Source organism: Bemisia tabaci, chromosome 9 (assembly GCF_918797505.1).
Source record: "Bemisia tabaci chromosome 9, PGI_BMITA_v3".
In the NCBI taxonomy this organism is placed as follows: Eukaryota; Metazoa; Arthropoda; class Insecta; order Hemiptera; family Aleyrodidae; genus Bemisia; species Bemisia tabaci.
In genome coordinates, this window is record NC_092801.1 from 17,376,818 (window position 1) to 17,398,375 (window position 21,558).

Below are 21,558 nucleotides of genomic sequence, written 5' to 3' on the forward strand. Positions count from 1 at the left end.
CGGTGGTGTTTGAAATGAGAAGTTTCGTCAGCTCTCGGTTGCCTGTTGCGACGAGGACGAGACAGACAACGTCTGGAGCGCACTCTGCCGGGCTAAGGAAGAACGCCGTATGAACATTCAAGAGTTGCCAAATTTCCTCCGATAAAATGTTTATTTTTGATTAGAGTTATAAAACATTTTTCTTGAAATTTTCAGGAGCTTTATGTAGAATTGCGAAGAAAATTATCTGAAAAATTGGAAGGAAAATCTTCATAAGCTTACCAGGAAATTCGCGTTTAAGAAATGGAAATTTGGCAACGCCTGAAGGTGCCTACGGCATTTTTCCTTAACACGGCTGCACTGTGGATCGATTGACAAGGGAGGGCAGGACTTTTGCCTTGAAAAAGAAAAAAACAGGAATAAAAAGAAGGAATAACTGCAATTTCTAAACTATTTCCAAAAGAAAGTTGCCCATTCTGAGCGACATTGGAATGTTGTTGGTTCCTTTTTGCAAAATGCGATCCAAATGATCGCACGTTGTTTCTTCTTAGCGCGGTAGTACTAGAGTACCTGTATAGCGAGAGTATGGACAGATGTGAAACTCCGAAAATCCATCAGGCCTTCACCGATGCTTCTGCGAATAAAGTTAGGGCCCAGAAATGCAGCCAACCTATGAATTTCAATTACCCAGAACGATTTACTAATACTATTGTTACGAACCGTCGTACGTATTTAAAAAAAGCATAAATTAAACGTATTAATAAAGCACGTATTTGACTCAGTTTTTGCATAAATTTCCTCATTTTTGCGGAAGAACGCTCATTTCTGTACATTCTTGGCCATCTTGGTTAGAATTAGAATCTGCAGACTGGCGGTGAAATTTTGTGTTGTAGAAGTTGATTATAGGGATGGCTGCACTTTTGGGCCCTAAGACCTCCATGAAGCGATCTGTCCATACTCTCGCTATACAGGTACCCTAGGTAGTATACCCTTGCCGTAATGAATTACTCACCTCATGAACACGCATATCAAACCCGCTAGTCTGGCTCGGAGCGGGGCGTAAAACATAAATACAAAGTGGCACACTCATAAAGGCGAGTGCAAATTAAATAACTGCGTCGGTGCATGTAAGAGAATCGTCGCCTCCCTTTGAGGAAGTTTAATATTCCCCGTGCGTGTGCTTTTGAAGTAACTGCAAGTGCCGGAGTAAGTGCACTAGCCGCTCGTTTTTCCACGACCCTTACCCCCTCCCCCTTCTCCCCTCCCCTACGGTCGTCGCCAGGATGCATTGAGGTGATCCATCCACCGCCGAGTCCGAAATGGAAGTCGCGGACAGTTGAAAGTTTGCGTTGTTGCCTAACTTGCAGGGTGACTACAAGTCCGGTATTTCCGGAAAGTCGGGAAATAGTAATGATTTTTCAAGGGCGGTCCGGAAGTACTGAAAAAGTGCGGAAATTTTGCAAGAAGGTCTGGAATTTTTTTTCATTTTTTTTTTGTCATTTTTGTCGCAATTTGAGCGGGAAATTCAAATTTTTGAAATTTTCCGAATTTCGTCAATTGGAGGTACTGAAAAAGCACTGAATATTTCTGTTGAGACGGTACTGAATTTCTTGGGAATGTACTGAAAAAGTGCTGTAAAAGTACTGATTTTTGCCAGCCTGTTTTATTATGGACACCGGACACCCTGCAATCAGAAATGGATTCGCATTGTCTATACTCTCAGTATAAAGGGACTCTACTAGAAGCTATATTAGGAATGGTCTCGGATAGTGTTCGAAACTCACCTTTGAGTTTTAGGAGCCATGTGGCGCATCAAGCCCGATTTTTAGGCGCCATTGAAGATTTTTTAGGGGCCCAATTGACTTTTTGCCTCTATATTACGGCGCATTCAGTGGAAAGTTAGATGCAAGATGTTTTTGGAATAGAACCAGTAAGTAGCTGTAACTTGGGGAAGACAAAAGCACTAAGAATGAAATCGTGCATGAAGAACAGAAAAAGTTTTCACTTGTAGTGCTGAAAATTCTGAGTTTTTTTAAATTCAAATAGATTTGGGTATCTTTCTTTATGTGACTTTCTATGAAAATTCAGATTTTTAGGGGGCAATTTTTAGGGGCCGCGTTGGCGCAGAGCCTTCATTTTTTTGGCGCCATGGCCGATTTTTTAGGAGCATTTGACGCGTTGACGCCTGTGAGTTTCGAACACTGGTCTTGACTCTCAGTATAAAAGGACTTTACTAGAAGCTATATTAGGGATGGTCTCGGACTAACAGGCCCGCCACACCCCATCTCGGGCCCTGGTACCAGTTTTACGGCCCGGGCCCCCAGTACAGAGGGGGTCCGGGGGCCTCCCCCGGGAAATTTTTGAATTTTTAAATCTACTTGGACGCATTTTTGAAGCTCCCATGACGGAGATTTTCCATCAGTTTCTGCAGAATAATTAAGCATTTTTTTTTTTTACTTTTAGTACAAAGTACTTTCGGATTGTTGCATTCAAAACATGTGGAAATTTTTTTCGGGGGGGGGGGGCAGATGATACTATTTTCAATACTAGGGGGGTCCAAGCCCCCCTGGACTCCCCTTTTGTACGTCTATGGCAAGGAAGTTGAGCCATTGAAGTCGAGAATGCCCAGACTGGAGACTCTTAGCATCCGACGACGGAAGAAAATGAAACGCAGTTACTAAAAATATCAATTTATACTAAAAATCTTGAAAACAGATATAAATCTTTAAAGAAGTAAGAAAAATTACAGTGTCCCAGCGTGTTTTTGAAAATTTATTCACCTTTTGCGAAATTTTTAGGGTAAATGTTTCATTTTTCCTTACGAGATAAGGGTTACATGTGAATTCGTAGTGGTTTTTCACCAATGGCCCGGGCCCCGGAACCAGGGACCCAGTATATCCCCCCCCTTGTGGCGGGCCTGCGGACTAAAAGGGCACCCTGTATATGGCGCTACGCGATGCAAGTCGAATGGGACTGAAATTGGATGTGAGAGTAATGCGACTTGCGGACGCATCGCAGCGTGTCGCGGGGTCGCCGAAATTGCGTGGCTTCCCGTCGCAACGCAGTCACGCTGCCCCGCAAAAATAGTGCAGGCAGACGGTTATTTTTACAGCTTTTGGCACCTGCAGGAGGAAACGCCACAGACTCCGCACCCTGCGACCGGAGTGAATTCCGAAACCGCCGGGTTTCCGTGTCTTCGCGGTCCCGGGTCCCTTCACCCCGCCGATGTCGATGGTCCCGGCTTCGTTGCCAGTTTTCCTGGATTATCTCACGTGAAAGAAAGTCAGTGCTGGATAGGTTGGCCCAGAGCATAGAGTACATAGAGTCGTAATGTAAGTGGGAGAGCTGGCGCCACTTTTAAGCATTTTCCATGTCCCGAATTCCGAGACTCCTGTGTGACGTCGAGTCACTTTTTCGATACATAATCGATTGTTTGCGATACACGGGTACCCGGCCATCCGATGACAACAACAACAACAACAACAACAACAACAAAGGAGATAGGAATTACCACGTATTCCACACCGCCATTTTGGATCGAAAATGTATCGAAAAAGCGACCCGAACTCGGCGCACACCGGGCTCGGAACTTGTCGAGCAGAACATGGCGCCAGCTCTCCCATTTACATTACGACTCTATGTACTCTATGGCCTAGAGTACCTTCATAGCGTGAGTATGGACAACGCGAAAATTTGGAGGTTAGCTTTGATCAGGTCATGTACCTCTTGGGGCCAAAGACATAAAGACGGAGTGCTCGTATCTATCACGGGGAAAAAGTGAAGCCTGGTTTGGCGCTGGGTGCTTGTGTGAGTGTGTAAACGAGCGCGGGAATCCATGGCGGCAAACGGAAATTTGATTTGAACCTGTCCTCTTGATTTTTCCACATTTCTTCTTCTAAACGTATTTTAAATGCCTAAAACGAATATATTAAGAACTAAGCCACATGGGCCGCGGCACATGGCGGCTAATCTAGGGGGCGGCAAATTTTGCAATTTTTTTGAATGTAGGTATAAAAAAAAATTGGATTGAGAAAAAAAAAATTACAAACGAGAAAAGGCTACAAAATCTCTCATTTCCTGAGAGTATAGTAATTTCTAATTTTTTCGTCTTTCAGTGATACAAGAGACAGCACCTTTAATTAGTCGAGTTAATAGAAAAACCAAACACGCAATTTGGCTTGGACATAGGGAGAAATGATGACGAGGACTTGAGATGAAAAGGAGAAGCCCTCGGCGCGGCAATCGGCATGTAACACATATTAGCGCCTTCAAGACTGCACGAATACTTCACGCATTGCATCAAACAGTGCGGTTATTCTGGTCAGCGTGAAACGGATAGCGCCTACAAGAATGCATGAATACTTCACGCATTGCGCCAAAGACGGCGCGGTCGCGCGCGCGGCGCGGCGGCAGAAGTTAAAATCATTAAACCAAATTTTAGGTTTGTTCTTTCTCAATTTTTTCGTTCATTTCTTATGAATGGAAGGCCTTGTCCATCAGAGATAGGTTTACGAAACTTGACTTTCGCGCAAAGTTCCGTGAACTTTTGCTAGTAGTGTTGACAGGGCTTTCGCAAAAAATGTGTTCAACACGAGTAAACGCGTCTTATGCACCCCACCCCCGCAGGCACGTTCACTTGATGGGTTTTATTGATGTTTCGAGACGAATGAAAAGGGGGCGGCAAAATACAGGCGGCAAGTAGAAAAATCCGGCCCTGTGGAGAGATGTTCTTGTCTGAATCATTTTTTTCACAACGAATGTGACATTATCTTCTCCACGCAGATCTGTGATTTTATAGATGAGCCAGCGTGAGTGACTCCTTTTTGCAAAATCCTACCACTCGATGCGTCTTTGGAGGAAATCCCTGTTTTTTGTTTTGTAAAGCTGTCATAACTTTCATAAAGATGTAGCTGTCTGAACTTTTCTCTGCCTTAAGTTGTCCCGTAAGCACACATGTTCCACCAAAAGGAGAGATGCGTTGCAGATGCATGAATTCATTGAGACATAAAAATTATGAAAACTGCCAATAAAACAAGATTCACTTCGGAGCGCTTGACGGTTGAGTTTTTCTCCCGTCAGTCCAACGGAGCATTTTGCCGCGTTAAGGAAGAACGTCGTATGAACATTCGAATGTTGCCAAATTTCTTTCGGTGACATATCGACTCATCAGAATAGTTATGAATGCTATTCATAGAGTTCTTTTGTCAGAAAAGGTACGCCATCCTGGATCCTGGAAACTGCAAACTCGGCAGCGCTGTATTGTCAAAACGAGCTTTTTACCTAAGCTAAAACTTTGTGCGGAGCATTGCCTCATCATAAGGATTTAACGAGGCCACATTTCGTCGTTTCCTTTATGAAAGAACGTAACTAAATTTCAATGTTGCCTAATTTACCCTCGCAAATTGCATTTTTACCGGGAGAATCACCCCGGCCATTTCGGGCATCATCCGGGCATTTCTAGTTGAAAATGTAACCGATTTTTCTCCTGATCTCCTGCGGAAATCAGACAAATTTTAGACGAAACTTTCCCAGGTATATTCTTGTAATGGAATTGAACTGTTTGAACCAATTTTGCAACCTTGGAAGGGAGTTACACTTCTTCGTCCAAGAAACGACGATTTGATAACGAAATCCCTGAGTTCCCCAAAAAAGGAATCCTCTTTTTGTGAGGCTTATTGCAGGGTTGCCACAATCAGGGAATACCAGGAAATGTCAGGGAATTTTGAAAAGTCAGGAGAAATGACGAAAATATCAGGGAAAATCGTTAAGTCACATTTACTTGCTTCCTCGAATAGGCTTGATGTTTCGAACAAATTTTACCTGAAAACTATTTTTAACTTTGTGATTTTAACAATCTGGCATTTCGACGGCGCAAGTCTGCAATCACATATCTCGTTTGCGGTGTCTGAAAATCTCCGCCTTTATGTTATTTTTTAAAAGAGAACTAACTGACATCATTTCTTGACGTTTATGCAGCATTTTCTTCGCACAGAGAAGAAAAATTACGGCAATTTTGAAGAATTGCCGTTGAGTGTAGTTTTCCGTTTAAAAAATAAAGTATGATAGGAAGTCTGCGACGTCGCAAACCGAGTTATGTGATGGCCAACTTACCGCGTCGATTTGTTCAATAGTCAAGGAATTCCACCGGAATGTGTCAGGGAAATCAGGGAAATGTCAGGGAATGGAGATGTTGCATGTGTGAGGAATTTACGGTTAGACTACTGATTCTTCTGTAAAAGTTCGCGAGAAACACGATGGTGCCACTGGTTTTCTCTGAAATCAACTCCCAAGCTCAAAAACAGCTCTCAAGTTGAGGCCAAAATGGAGGGTATATCCCACACTATCCTGAGAGTCCACGTCTATATCAAGAAGAACTCTCCATGCAAAGATAGGGATTAAACACATTAGCAGGGTCGCCGTGTTTTCAGTTGTGGAGTCCCCAAATAAAGTGGCAGCCCTGTCAATATATTTGTTCCCTATCTTTGCATAGAGAGTTTGTCTTGATGTAGAGGTGGACTCTCAGGATAGCGTGGATATCCCCTCCATTTTGGCCTCAACTCGAGAGCTTTTGAGCTTGGAAGTTGATTTCAAAGAAAACCAGTGGCACCATCGTGTATTTCGCGAAATTTTACATAGAAACCAGTAGTCAACTCGCAAATTCCTCACACATGCAACATTTCTATTTAACTGTCTGAATTCTGTGGCAACCCTGTTTTATGATGTTTATACGTCGTTTCACCCTAGCACAAGAGCGTAATGCAAGTGTAGACTGTTCCGTATTGGCTATTTTTTCGATTGATAGCATTGCAGCTGAAATTGAGAGCAAGTAGTTTAGCTTTCAGCCGATAGATCGCGTTGAGATCGCCGGCCTGAGAGCTAATAATTTGTACCGTTTTCCTCATTGATTTTGCTCAATTGAAGTCATCTTTCCTGGACCTTGCTACTTGCCAGATAGATTGTTGGCATTTTTGACTAAGTAGCCTTTGATTTATTGTGTGTTGTATTGTTAGCACTAAGTTGTTCATTTTATTCGCGAGAATTGGCGAGCTTTAGTTTTTGGTTGCCCGGCCACTGATTCCTCCTAATCAGTGTCTCTGGGACGAGTTACGTAGAGCGAGAATCCCAACCCGGCGATAGCTAGATTACAGACAAGTTGCGTCTATTTAGCTATTGTCACCTCTTTTGAAGAGAGGCCCGGACCGGACACTGTTGCCTGAGCACGTGCTCCGTGTTTCGTCAGAGTTTTTGTGATCAACCTTGGAGTCCTCAAGCCAAAGCTAAAAAGGCATGTTGAGCCTATGGTTTTGAATCTATGAGCCAACTCCTCGGTGCGATCTTTTGTTGAGTCAATCTTCGAGAGACCCTTAAGACAAGACTAAAAAGGCTTGTTGCGCCTAAGGTCTTGAACCTATAAGGGATCACCTCAAGTGCGACTAAAACCCCCCTTTTTTGAATGCTCGCGAATTCTCGCGAGTGTTAACAGGTGAACCACGTTGCGGTCACCTATAGCCGATTTTTTGTATTGAGCTGCTAAGAAGAGAGCTAAAGTCCAGATAGCCTTGTTGCGGTTTCTGGCACTTATTTTGAGTTCTTATTCGTCTTAGTCTGGGGGAGGAAAATTCGTGTTTTTGAAGTTTAGTCAGACTGCCATGTTGCGGCATCTGACCCCAATGTCTTTAGTTTTTTCGGGTCGAGTGTTGCAACTATGATGATATACAATTTGATTAGTTTCGCTCTTCAATGCTACTGCAGCTAGAAGCAGCTTTTGTTCGTTGTTTTATTCTGAGTTGCAACCTCACCCATCTTATTGATTTTTGATCAATTTTGATTTAGGTTCTTATCGAACATAGACTTTCTTTGCATCCAGACTTATTGGTTCGATCAAAGCTTCAAAGCCTCCCCCTTTTGTTGTCTTCCCCTCATTATGCCTTTCCGCTGAAGCCTTCAGCAATCAGCGTTTATTTCCCTTTGTGTCTTCGCTCGCGGATGCAGAATATGCGGAATCGGATTATTAACATATTTTATTTCTCTCTGTGTCGCAGGATGAAATAATTGGCAGCCGGATGAGCCGAACGGTAACAAAGGATTAATCTAGTTCGGTAAGTCTCCCCTGTTACCCGTCCACCGTTCATTTTTTGAAGCCTGTTATTATTTTTATGTTGTCGTTGGCCCGATTTTTATTACTCTTCGGAGATATTTCTGTTATGTTTGTTGCGGGGAAGCTTTATCTGGTTTTTGCCGTGTGCTCTTTCTTTCATTTTTCTCTTTCCTCTTAATTTCTCCATTTTTTCCCTCTCAACCCTCTTCTTGAATTTGTAGAAACAGATTAAGAAATCGGATTACGCAGTGCGAGTGAAAAATTGTTCTCTTTGGAGATATTTCTGTTATGTTTGTTGCGGAGAAGCTTTATCTGGTTTTTGCCGTGTGCTCTGCCTTTCATTTTTCTGTTTTTTCTTTTCTCCATGTTTTTCTTCTCAACCCTCCTCTTGAATTTGCAGGAACATATTAAGATCGGATTACGCAGTGCGAGTGAAAAATTGTTCTCTTCGGAGATATTTCTGTTATGTTTGTTGCGGGGAAGCTTCATCTGGTTTTTGCCGTGTGCTCTTCCTTTCATTTTTTTTTTCTTCTTTTTCGTTCTTCTTTTCTCCATTTTTTTCTTCTCAACCCTCTTCTTGAATTTGCAGGAACAGATTAAGATCGGATTACACAGTGCGAGTGACAAATTGTTTTTTTGAGATATTATTTGGACTTAAAGCTTCGTTTTTTGTCGACATAATTTGGTTTGTTTGAGTTGAATCCGTGAGAGTTTGACTAAGTTAAAGAAACGTTGTTTTGTTTTTGTTTTTTTAAAACTTAAACTGATGAACAATAGAATAACGTCCGGAAGTACTGAAAAAGTGCGAAAATTCTGTTAGAAGGTCCGGAACTTTCCATTTTTGTCGCATTTTGAGAGAGAAACTCAAATTTTTGAAATTTTTCGAATATAGTCACATGGATGTACTGAAAAAGTACTGAATTTTTCCGTTGAGGAGGTATTGAATTTCTCGGGGATGTGCTGAAAGAGTACTGTAAAACTACTAATTTTTGGCCGGCCTGTTTCAGTAGACACCCTGAAAGTTTGAAGTCAGTTTTGAAAACCTTTGATTCGTCCGACATCCTCAGCGTGAGATTTTGAGTAGGAAACTTTCTGATTCTTACCTCGGGTTGTGGTCCATCACGCGAAGATTACCAAAGATCAACTTCCTCATTAACCGAAGACCTCATTCCAGGCGTGTGTGCTTGCTTCACGGATCGGGGCGCCTCGATGCATCATTCCAGAAGCTCACAAATCCCGACCGAAGTCGAGCGGGATAGTTTCTGGACGCGTGTGTTCACACAGTGGGACGAGAAGCGGGAAAGTGCGGCGCATTTGAAATTCTTTATATACCGAAAAAAAAAGTAAACTTGGTTTAATATTCCGGACGTAAAAAACGTGTGCGAGAACATATAAAATGCTGAATAGAGATGTTGCGTGTGTGAGGAATTTGCGATTTGACTTTTGATTCTTATGTAAAAGTTCGCGAGAAACACGATGGTGCCACCGGTTTTTTCTGAAATCAACTCCTAAGCTCAAAAAAGCTCTAAAGTTCAGGCCAAAATGGAGGGGATATCCCACGCTATCCTGAGAGTCCACCTCTACATCAAGACGAACTCTCCATGCTAAGATGGGGAGCAAATACATTGACAGGGCTCTACAGACTTGGAAAAAAAATTATCAGCTTGTGTATTTTATACTATAGAGTGCGGCAAAGTCGCGGACTCTTTTTCGCCAAACTGGTCGGTTAGGTGGTGTTGTTCCTAAGCCATCGAAATGTTCTGTTAATTGCTTCGTTTCGTGGCTGATTCTGACTGAAGTCTTCAAAGTAGTGACGGAAAAATACGACCTAATTTGACCCCTTTACGAGATATGCGTTGCGGCAAACTATTTTCACCTGTCGAAAGCGCCTTCACTTTTGTGTGATACCTCCTCGCCCACACCGGAGCTAAAATATTTGTATCAAAAACATTGCGCATCTTGATACGAACCCCGCGTCTGTTCGACTAGGGTTGAGTTGTTCTGACCGGAAAGCAAAGCAAAAGAAAACGAAAAGTATTCCATTCACTTCACTTCACCTGTCGAAAGCGCCTTCTTCTTCTTGTGGTTCTTCACCGCCCACACTGGAGTTAAAATATTTGTATCAAAAACATTGCGCATCTTGATACAAACCTCGCGTCTGTTCGACCAGAGTTGAGTTGCATGTTTTGACCGAAAAGCAAAACAAAACAAGAAATATTCCTTTACAATCCTGCTGTGCTAAGGAAAAACGCCTTATGAACCGTAAGGCGTTGCCAAATTTCTTTCAGTAAATCACGAATTTCCGGGAAAATTTGTAAATATTTTTCCTCCAATTTTTCAGATAATTTTGTTCGCAATTTCACCTAAAATTCCCGAAAATTTCAAGGCAAAATATTCATAGCTTCATAGCAAAATGACTGCGGACGGAAGCTGTAATACCTGAGAGCGAATTCTTGCATTTCTATGCCATTCATACTTCCCTTGAGACCAGTACTGCCGTGCTAAGGAAAAACGCCGTATAAACCTCCAGGCATTGCCAAATTTCGATTGATGAAACACGAATTTCCTGATAAACTTATGAGTATTTCTCTTCCAATTTTTCAGATAATATCGTTCACAGTTTCGTCTAAAGTTCCTGGAAAATTTCAAGGAAAAATATGCGTAGCTTTCCTCAAAAATGAACTCTTCATTAAAGGAAATGTGGCAACTCTCGAATGTTCATACGGCGTTTTTCCTTAGCACGCCTAGCACGGAAGAATCGGCATTGCACTGGAAAAAAAACACATTGGATCTAGAGTCCAGACTCTTAAAAACATCGGACAAGAAAAATACTCTTGATTCAATCAGATTTAAGCTTAAATCAAGAACCAAGCCTCTTGATTTGAGCGGATTTCCTTTTGATTTAAGCTTAAATCTGATTGAATCAAGAGTCCTTTTCTTTTCAATGTTTTCAAGCGTCTAGACTTTAGATCCAATGTGTTCTTTTTTTCCAGTGCAATGCCGATTCTTCCGTGCTAGGCGTGCTAAGGAAAAACGCCGTACGAACATTCGAGAGTTGCCAAATTTCCTTTAATGAAGAGTTCATTTTTGAAGAAAGCTATGCATATTTTCTCTTGAAATTTTCCAGGAACTTTAGATAAATCTGTGAACGATATTATCTGAAAAATTGGAAGAGAAATATTCATTAGTTTATCAGGAAATTTATCAAGAACCAAGCCTCTTGATTTAAGCGGATTTCCTTTTGATTCAAGCTTAAATCTGATTGAATCAAGAGTCCTTTTTCTTGTCGATGTTTCTAAGAGTCTGGACTCTAGATACAATGTGTTTTTTTTCCGGTGAATTGGGCCTTTTTCAGAGGAGAAATTGACTCAAATTACCCGCAATTACCCTCGATATGTCCACTGTGCGACCTTCCCTGGATGTCTCGGCTCCCGGATCCCTGTTCGTCACGTCCCGACGAGCGCGGGAACTATCCCGATAAGTCTAAATCCCGTCGCCGAACCACGGGCCACGGCTCCCCCAAGTATAATTACCGAAAGATTGAGTGGCCGGCCCGACGACCGGCCAACTTTTTCCACTTTGCCTCCCTCCCCCAACTCCCGACCCGGACTCCAGGACTCCAGGACCAGACCTTTATTAATCCTCGGGGGTTCTTGTGAGTAGTTAACGCGGGCCTCGTTCAGCAACCGCTGCCGAATTCACTACCTTTGCGGTCCTTGTGTTTCTCCGTTGCGTAAGGTGTAGAACGACCTTTATCCGTGCTGTCGTGCTAAGGAAGAACGCCGTATGAACATTCGAGAGTTGCCAAATTTCCTTCAATGAAGTGTTCATTTTTTGAGGAAAGCCATATGAATATTTTTCCTTGAAATTTTCCAGGAACTTTAGATGAAACTGTGAACAATATTATCTGAAAAATTGGAAGAGAAATATTCATAAGTTAATCAGGAAATTCGTGTTTTATCGATTGAAATTTGGCAACGCCTGGAGGTTTATACGCCGTTTTTCCTTAGAACGGCAGTACTGGTCTCAACGGATGTATGAATGTCATAGAAATGCAAGTATTTTTAAATGCAAGTACGGAAGAACGCCGTATGAACATCAAATTTCCTCTGATGAAATGTGTATTTTTGAGGAAAATTATGAGTATTTTTCCTTGAAATTTTCAGGAACTTCAAATCAAAATATGGACAAAATTCTCTGAAAAATTGGAAGAAGAATATTCACAAGTTTATCAGGGAATTCGAGGTTTATGGAAGAAAATATGGCAACGCCTGAAGGTTCTTACGGCGTTTTTCCTTAGCCCGGCAGCATGGCTAGTGTGCGGAACCACGTATGTCTTCATTGCCACGTTTAAAATATTTTATTATTCCGAAGAAAAACAAGCAAATTTCATAGTTTGTAATTTTTTACAGGATCAACAAACTCAAGAGAAATAGCAAATCGAGTACAAAATCAAAGGAAGGAAAAGAAAAATTAATGAAAAAAAAAAAAAATTCAAGAGCTCACGTTGAATGGTTTTACATAGAAAACGTAATTTGAACTTAATACAGAATCAACATAAAATCAAGATAATTAAAAAATCGAGTATAAATCCAAAGGAAGGACAAGAAAAATCAATAAATTTTTCAAGAGTCTACGTTACATATTTTTTCCTAGGAAAAATGAAGCATGACAGGAAGTCTGCAACGTCGCCAATGGAGATACGTGGTTTCGAACTTTAGCATTCGATTCGTAACCTTTCGCTCAGGGAAAAGAACTAAGTCGATAAAAACTCGTAGTTGAGAATTTTCGGCCGTTCGAAATTTGAAAAATGTCATGTTTAAGTAGAAACCAAGTCTTTTTGGTTGATCCGACCGAAAAAAAAGTATTTCAAAGTAACGATAAATGCGGTAATTTATTTTTAACTTCGTAGACTATTACATGGTGTCTACAAGTCCGTAATTTCCGGAAAGTCCGGAAATACTACTGACTTTTTAAGGGCGGTCCGGAAGTATTGAAAAAGTCCGGAAATTCCGCAAAAAGATCCGAAATTTCTTTTAATTTTTTATCATTTTTGTCGCAATTTCAAATTTTGGAAATTTTTCGAATTTCGTCAAATGGAGGTACTGTAAAACTTCGACATTTTTCTGTTGGAGAAGGTACTGAATTTCTTGATAAGGTACTGAAAAAATACTGTAAAAGTACTTAGTTTTGATCAGCCTATTTTAGTAGACACCCTGTACTATTGCCGTTACTTGAAGGAATAAAACTTGGAACGTTTTGGGGATGTTTGACAACGCGCAGTGATGCACCCACCGGAGCACGAGACATTCCTGCGCCCCGTAATATCCACTCGCACTTATATTAGCTATTGGAGTCTATTTAAGCATTAACGAGCTCACGGAGGAATTAGATCGTGGGGGAATGAATCCGACCGTTTCGAGACGTAATTCACTGACGCAACGGGACGATGCTATTCGAGGATCCAATCATCTTCACCTCTGTAAAGGCGCACTGCTGTGTGGTCACGTCAAGTATCTTCCTTTCATCTCACACCGAAAGAAAAATCTCGGTGTATTTACTAAGAAAGGGTAAAATTACCAAGAACTCAGGGTTCCATTTGATCCCAGTTTTTTCTTGGTATAATTACCATTTATGGAATTGGTAATTTTACCGAGGAATCTCGGTAAAATTATTGAACTTTCTCGGTACTTTTACTGGACCTTGGCAAAAACGCCAATATTTTTTATCGACTGTGGTAGAATTACCGAGATAAAATGGCAAAGTTACCGGGAATTGATTACCAATAAAAGTGGTATTCTTACCTGAAAAAACAGTAAAAATACCGTTTTTTAGGTAAGCTTACCTGTCTGTCTTAGATGTACCATTAGATGTTGGTCAAAAGTTCCAGGACTCGGAACTTTTTTAGGACATCGAGGGTCGCAATTTATTTTGTAAATGAGAACTTCTCAAAAATTTTGCGCTGTTATCCCTTAGGTAACTTGGTTTATTTCATATTTGGATAATTAAATTTGAGTCAAATCATTTTATTATATCTAAAGATTTATTTATTTAAAAATCTCCCCAATTCAACAAGCTAACCAAATGGGGTTAGGTCAATTTGTAAAGTTCTTCCTCTTTTTGAAGGAATTTCTAAAGTTCTAGGACAAATGCAGGAAAATCTAAAAAGTTCCGAAATTCGATACTAGTTCTGGGAAATTGGAGCACTGAGTTTCATGGTTATTGCGCTGTCGTTTAAGTGACACGTTTCCTCGATCCTCACAGTTGAAAGCTTTAGCTTTCAAAATGAGATGAAGTCAAGCAAGCGTGGAGTTCTGGAATCTTCCGGGCGGATCGGGAAATGAAAATACGAGTTAGACGAAAGAATCTCTGTAACATTCCTTTAAAATTTAATATCGCCATTAAAATGTAGAGCGTTTTTCTCCCTCTATTTTTCCCCTTTATTTCATTATATTAGATAGCGAATCGGGCTCCTTTGGCGGAAAGCCTTTTTAGTTTTCATGATAATGCAACATTTTAGGATGGATTCAGTCGAATGAAGCTTGTCGTTAAAGGTGTGATAGGTCGTAGGTCCTATTATTTCGCAGTCTCGTGATGAGATTTTTCGAAAATGGCTCATTTCTCCGCCTTCAGAAAGAGAGATGGGGGATATAGAGAGAAAAGAAGAGAGAGAAAACACATGAGAGGCAATACTATTTTCTTAACTAATAATAGGAAGCATTTGATTGTGTATAGAACATTTTCAGCCAGAAATGTGCCGGAATAATGCGTGAGAAAGAAATTAGTGACCATAACCAAGTTCACGAAGGCAAAACTTTCGTTAGATTAGATAAATTTTTCGCGAGTCGAGACACTGAAGTTCGGATGCCCAGGTTTCAGCTACGATCCTTCTTCTAGGGTAAAAAAAAAATGCTGTTCGAATGTCCAGGTTTCAACCACGATCCTTCTTCTAGGATAAAAAAAAAAATGCTGTTGAAAAAAAAATACAACTTTTACGTTTTCTTTTAACATGTAAAATTTGATAAAGCATTTGCAACGTCGCGGGTTACGATACATAGCAAGTTAGCTCTCCCATCGATTAGAACTGTGAAGTGTGAAGGTTTTTTTTTCTCTCTGAAAATATTACGCTTTACCGTCCCTCCGGCTCTAATGGAGATGTTGCATGTGTGAGGATTTTGCGATTTGACTGAAATTCTGTTCATTCTCATGTAAAAGTTCGCGAGAAACACGATGGTGCCACAGGTTCTCTCTGAAATCAACTCCCAAGCTCAAAAAAAAGCTCTCAAAGTGAGGTCAGAATGGAGGGGATATCCCGCCCTACCCTGAGAGTCCACGTCTACATCAAGAAGAACTCTCCATGCAAAGATAGGGAGTAAACACATTAGCAGTGATCGCCGTGTTTTCAGTTGTGGAGTCCCCAAATAAAGTGGCAGCCTTGTCAATGTATTTGCTCCCTATCTTTGCATGGAGAGCTTGTCTTGATGTAGAGGTGGACTCTCAGGATAGCCTGAGATATCTCCTCCATTTTGGCCTCATCTTGAGAGCTTTTTTGAGCTTGGGAGTTGATTTCAGAGAAAAACAGTAGCACCATCGTGTTTCTCGCGAACTTTTACATGAGAATCAACAGTCAAATCGCAAATTCCTCACACATGCAACATCTCCATTCAAGCACACGTTCCTCCGCGCAGCGCAACAGCATTTTTAAAATCCGTTAGAAAAACACACAAGTTTTACATCGCAAATCCCTGTCGCGTGCGAAAGCTCACTATTCGCGAATCACCATAATTTCGCACATCCGATCGATATGAGACGAAGGCACCGCTCACTCATCGCGCTTGTGTGTGTAATTTCATAATCGCGTGTCCATTGTGTTTTGTGTAGAATCAATCCTCCTCAAACACAAACACGCGCCCGGTATCGAATGTCCGTCGTGTGTTTCACTCGATGTTAAAACCTCACAAGCCCATTTCTCGATGAGCCCTGTGCCACAGTGTAGAATCGTTTTTGGGTAACCTCGATCTATGAGTATCAACACTAAGATCGATTATATCGAAGAGAGTCGATTCGACTATGAACCCGCTCATTCATCGAGGAATGGAAATAGTATGTTTTAATATGGATTGAGTCATTTGCCGATACGAGCCGCTTGCCAGAATGTTTGCCGTGTCCAGCAGGGGCTTCAACCCTTGTCGCCCCCGGCAAACTGTAATTCAACCCGTATAAATACCTGTGCAAACATTCCCTCGGAAAATATGTCAAAAAACCGCAGCCCGGACTCACCTCTCATCCATCAATTTTTCTGTCGTTCCCGACCCTCCGGCGAGATTTTCTACAACCCCCTCCCCCCACAAAACCCCCCGCCCTCGCGGTTCACCAATCCTAATGGAAGTGCCGCTTGTTCCCTATTTTTGTCGGTCTATCATTAGGGTAATTCCGGAGGGGTCAATTCTCCTGCATTTCGATGGTTATGCAATTTAGACTTGGGAATTTGAAATGGTTTTATCACACAACGTCATTAATTTATTAGGGGATCGAAGAATCTACTCTGTTGCGTTTTTGTGGTTTTGCAGTTCTACCAACAGCGAAGTCGAAATTAATTCCATTAAGTATTTCACTCAAAACAATACGTTTGTTAAGAGAGTTCCGCCTTTTTTGTCAGTTTGGTTTTCCTGCATTTTAGTGGTTCTGCAATTTAGGCTACATTAGAGTCGGAATAGTCATATCAAAAGGCCTGGATACATGCTCAAATTTCCGTCAATTTCCGATCAAAATGATTGAAAGTGAGTGAAATTACGGTCGAGACTTATCTAAATTGTTGTCTAAAATGAATTAAAACAGCGTGTTGATGGAAATAAGCATGAAATAAGCACGATTGTGTGGAAATCAGATGACGGATGAGACCCACAGTTCCATCATCTACCATCACATTTTTGCAGGCCGCAAAAAATTGATGGTAGATGGTGCGCACCAGTCACCATTTGATCGGAAATTGATGGAAATTTGAGCGTGTATCCAGGCCTAAACTTAACGTCGACTATCCATCAGACCCTTTCGTAAGACCTGGTTCTCCTGCATGATATTGTGATTTTGGCTCTGATACTGAGCTCAGTGTTCTTCGACAGACCTGTTTTAAAAGGCGAATTTTATTGAGTGGGTTCGGTAGAGTTTTGTGGCCAGATCGTAAGAGTTGCAAACTAAAAGAGGAAAGCATTCTGCTGAAGTCAAGAACTAAACTCAGTTGCTTGATGAATTTGGTTGGCCAATGTTCGCATCCATCCATTTTTCAGCCCACCTCGGGAGGTGGGTCGAGAATTTTGGCCTGTGTCACACTATCAAAACTAGCCATCCAAATATCAAGGTCAGGTGTTGTGATTTGCTTACTCGACGACTTGGACCAATCACAGCACTTGACCTTGACATTTTGATGAAGTATTTTGATAGTGTGACACAGGCTTTTTGATGTGGTCGTCATTGCTGTCAGCATGAAAACCAAGTGTTGTAGGCGTGCCTTCGTCGCCAAGAGGGAATTTCAATTTCTTTGTGTTTGTTGTGTTTTTTGTGTGTTGTAAGGTTGGCAGTAAGTTAAAAACTTCAACCAAATCCATTCGTGAAAATTCGTCTTCATTGAGAACATTCAAAATGACCTACTCTCCCAGGAGCGCGATTTCTTACGAAAAGCTAGAAACCTTGCATTGCATCCAAACTCGCGCCTTCAAAATACAGGATGCTTCACGCAACGCAGACGAAAATAAACGCCGCACAGTGAACCGAGTCAATGGGAGAGGTCGAACAAATTTGAAAACTTTAAAAGCTAATTACTCCGTTTATACAACGCTTTGAGGTCTTAAAAGTGGTTTCATTGGTTTTGTCGTGAAATTCTCTTTTAGAACACCCCTCACATTCCCACGGCTCAGGAGTTAGCACTCAGTTCCTTTTGATTTAATTGAAAATCCTGCTTTTCACTGGAAAAAAAAAACACATTGGATCTAGAGTCCAGACTCTTGAAAACATCGACAAGAAAAATACTCTTGATTCAATCAGATTTTTGCTTAAATCAAAAGGAAATCCGCTCAAATTAAGAGGCTTGGTTCTTGATTTAAGCAAAAATCCGATTGAATCAAGAGTCCTTTTTCTTGTCGATGTTTTTAAGAGTCTGAACTCTAGATTTTTTTTTTCCAGTGCTTAAAATTTAAAATGTGGCGAATTAAACACCAAAGTTTGCAGTTTTAGTGAAAAATTCCGTGCCCGACCCCTCCGATCGACTCGAACCACCGAGCGCCGCGCGGGCCTGGAAAACTCCAACGCGAGGGTGCAATTTTAAATGGGGCGAATTACAACCTTGGCGACACCTCCCCATGCAGGCACTCGAGTGACGTTTATGAATACGACCCCAACCTTGGCGTCGCGTCGCATCCCTCTCGACCCCGCTATGACAAAAGGGCGTATCTCAGTTCCCACGTGAGTCCTGTTTTCCGTATAACGCAATGCTTTCCATAGCTCACGTGGAAATCGAGGTGCGACTTTTCGCCAGAGGAGCGACGATGCTCGGAGTCTGGGACACCACTCGAAGAAGAATGATCCCGCAGGATAAGAGGCACTGGGGCTGAAGACGGGAGGAGGGGGGGAATTAAAATGCATTAAATTAACACCTTATCCGCCTCTGCAAACACGCTCGCGCGAGCAAACAGACGCGCTGCGAACACGCGACGAGAGCGGAATCGTCGTCCCGAAAACGCAGTCGCGGCGTTGTCCGACCGGACGGAGAAATTCGCCTACAGAGCACTGGAAAAAAGTTGCTTGGATCCCGAGCCCTCCGCTGCCGTGCTAAGGGAGAACGCCGTATGAACATTCGAGAGTTGTCAAATTTCCCCCGAGAAAACATGTATTTTTGACGAAATTCATGCATATTTCTCCCTAAAATTTTCAGATATTTTAGATTAAATTGCGTACAAAATTGTCTGAAAATTTCGGAAAAAAATACTCACATTTTCTCGGAAAATTCGGTTTCCATCGAAGGAAATTTGGCAACGTCTAAAGGCTCTTACGGCGTTCTTCCTTAGTGCGACAGTGCGGGCTGCTTGTTGAAATTGATAGACAAAGCCATAGACAAAGAAGACGCAGAAAAAGTATGGAGCGATCCTATTTGCTGAGACGGGTGGTTGTTATAGACTAAGGGGGAAAATGAACTACGTGGTCTCTCGTGGGTTGCCGTTAGTTAGTCTAACACTTACCTCCTTTGTTTATTGCAGCCACCCACTTCCACCCATACTGTCGTGCTGAGGAAGAATGCCGCATGATCCTTTAGATGTTTTCAAGTCTCCTTCGATAAAAATTGTGAATATTTTTTCTCAAAATTTTCAGACAATTTTGTCTGCAGTTTAATTTAAAATATCTGAAAATTTCAAGGAAAAATATGCATGAATGTCGTCAAAAATGCATGTTTTTGGGTTGAAATTTGGCAACTCTTGAATGTTCATATAACGTTGTTCCTTATCACGGTAGTATAGGATTGCTCAGTTCTCAGATAGTCATCTCTGTCCATCGCTTCGTCCATCAATTTCATAGAATTTGATAGACACATCTACAGGCAAATTAGAAAAAAAGGATATGGAGGGATCCTGTTGGTGGAAACGAGTGGCTGCAATTAACAAAAGAGGTGAGTTATAGACTAAATGACGACAACCCATGGAGTAAGGAGTACTTCTCAGATAATCCATCATTTACCCCCTTATCCTACAACAACCACCCATTTCAACCAATATGATCGCCTTCTACTCCCTACGTCTTCTCTAGCTACAACCAGCCCGCAGATCCTTAAAAATTTTGACCAAAAAGAATGATCTTGTCTCAATTGGATTCTTGCCTGAAATAAAAGGAAATCCACTTAAATTAAGAGACTTGGCTCTCGATTCTAGCCTAAATTTGATTGAATCAAGAGTTTTTTTTTAGTAGACACCCTGTATCTGCATTTCCACGTGAAACCTTTCTCCATATAATGCCGCAATCACACGCTGAATGTGGGAGCTGAATGTGGCTTGAATGTGGAAGTCATCGGCCCGATGCCTGAATTTTGCACGCGCAAAATTCAGCAACCATTCTCAGCAACCATCGGACTAATGTTGGATTTTTCTGAACTATTAGAGTAGATTTGATACAAATGTGGATGAAAATAACTCGAATTTGCGAAATTTCAGCCGTTGGGCGACGACTGTTGACTTCCACATTCAGCCGCTAAATTCAGCGTGTGACTGCGGCATAACTCTACGCTTTCCTGAGCTCATGTGTAAATGTTGCTCATGTTGTAGGTACACCCTTACGCCATAAAAGTGACGCACCCTTGTAACCACCCCCCCCCCCATCGAAACACAGATACCGAGGTACGTCTGGTTAATCGATTGGGTTGCAATGGCAACCTCGCGGGCCACGCCGAGAAGGAAAACACATTAGATTTCAGGGGTTGGCGGGCGCGAGGGGAGGGGCGAGGAACCACCCTGCGCCACCCCTGGTGAGTCATCCCTCGACCCCTACCCCACTTGCCCGCTTGCACTTGCAGGGAGGAAGTGAACGAAATAAGTTGACTCCCAAGTCCCGCCACCACCGCGACGGATGGCATCGTTGCCGCTGTTCGACACGCGCTTCGCTTGTAGAATTATCGTTAATCAATCGCTTATTATTCATCATCCTGTCGTTAGTAAAGAACGAGGGGCAGGGGGGGGGGGGGATTACTCGACATCCGGCAGCCGGCGCCCCTTTGTCAACAAATGCTTGGCGCTGTACATGTTTGATGTTTTTATTTGAGACATTACTGCAGGCTGCTACTTCGGTAAGCCCTCAGGAGGTTAAGTGCACTCGGCTTGATATTGACCTTTAGGTAGCGTTAATTTTTATTTGTTAATTTTTCGGTCGTCGGGTAATTTCAATAGGCGATTATAGGAAACTAGAGTACCTTTATGGGGAGAGCACGGCGACCAGAGACAAGAGACCCTCCGCTAGTATCTTGACCATTGTGGAAGCTTTTACTTTCGGGACTTCAGCATTCTACTAGAATCCCTTTATACTGAGAGTCAAGACAATGTGAATCCATTTCTGATTGGTTACCGTATTTTAGGCCTCCACTGTGTCACAAACCGGAATAAAGATTACATTTTCACCGATTGCAAAGATTATAATCTGGAATGGACCAGGAAATTACGGGTTTGGCAAGGAACAAACGGAGTGAGAGAGGAAACGGAGAAAGGAATTTGAGAATGGGCCGATCAAAGATTACAAAAAACGTTCAATTTGTGTAATCTTTATTCCCGTTTGTGACTCCATGAGGGGGTGTTGTCTGGACTCTCAGTATAAAGGGACTCTAATTTCAGTAGGTCCTTACCCTCCCCAAATAGGTCCTCGAGTCTCTTACTGCTCTCTCTTATTCTGCCGTGCCAAGGAAAAACGCCGTATACGCCTTTAGACGTTGCCAGATCTCCTTTATTAAAAAC

The 21,558-nt window shown here is 41.9% G+C and overlaps 1 protein-coding gene across 1 annotated transcript in view; it reads left to right on the top strand.

Annotated features, from left to right (window-relative positions):
• Positions 1-21,558, top strand: part of Liprin-gamma (liprin protein kazrin) — a gene marked incomplete in the record, with an annotated part of 215,304 nt that overhangs the window by 113,387 nt on the left and 80,359 nt on the right. Inside the window, 1 exon segment of the mRNA XM_072304697.1 lies at positions 8,022-8,078.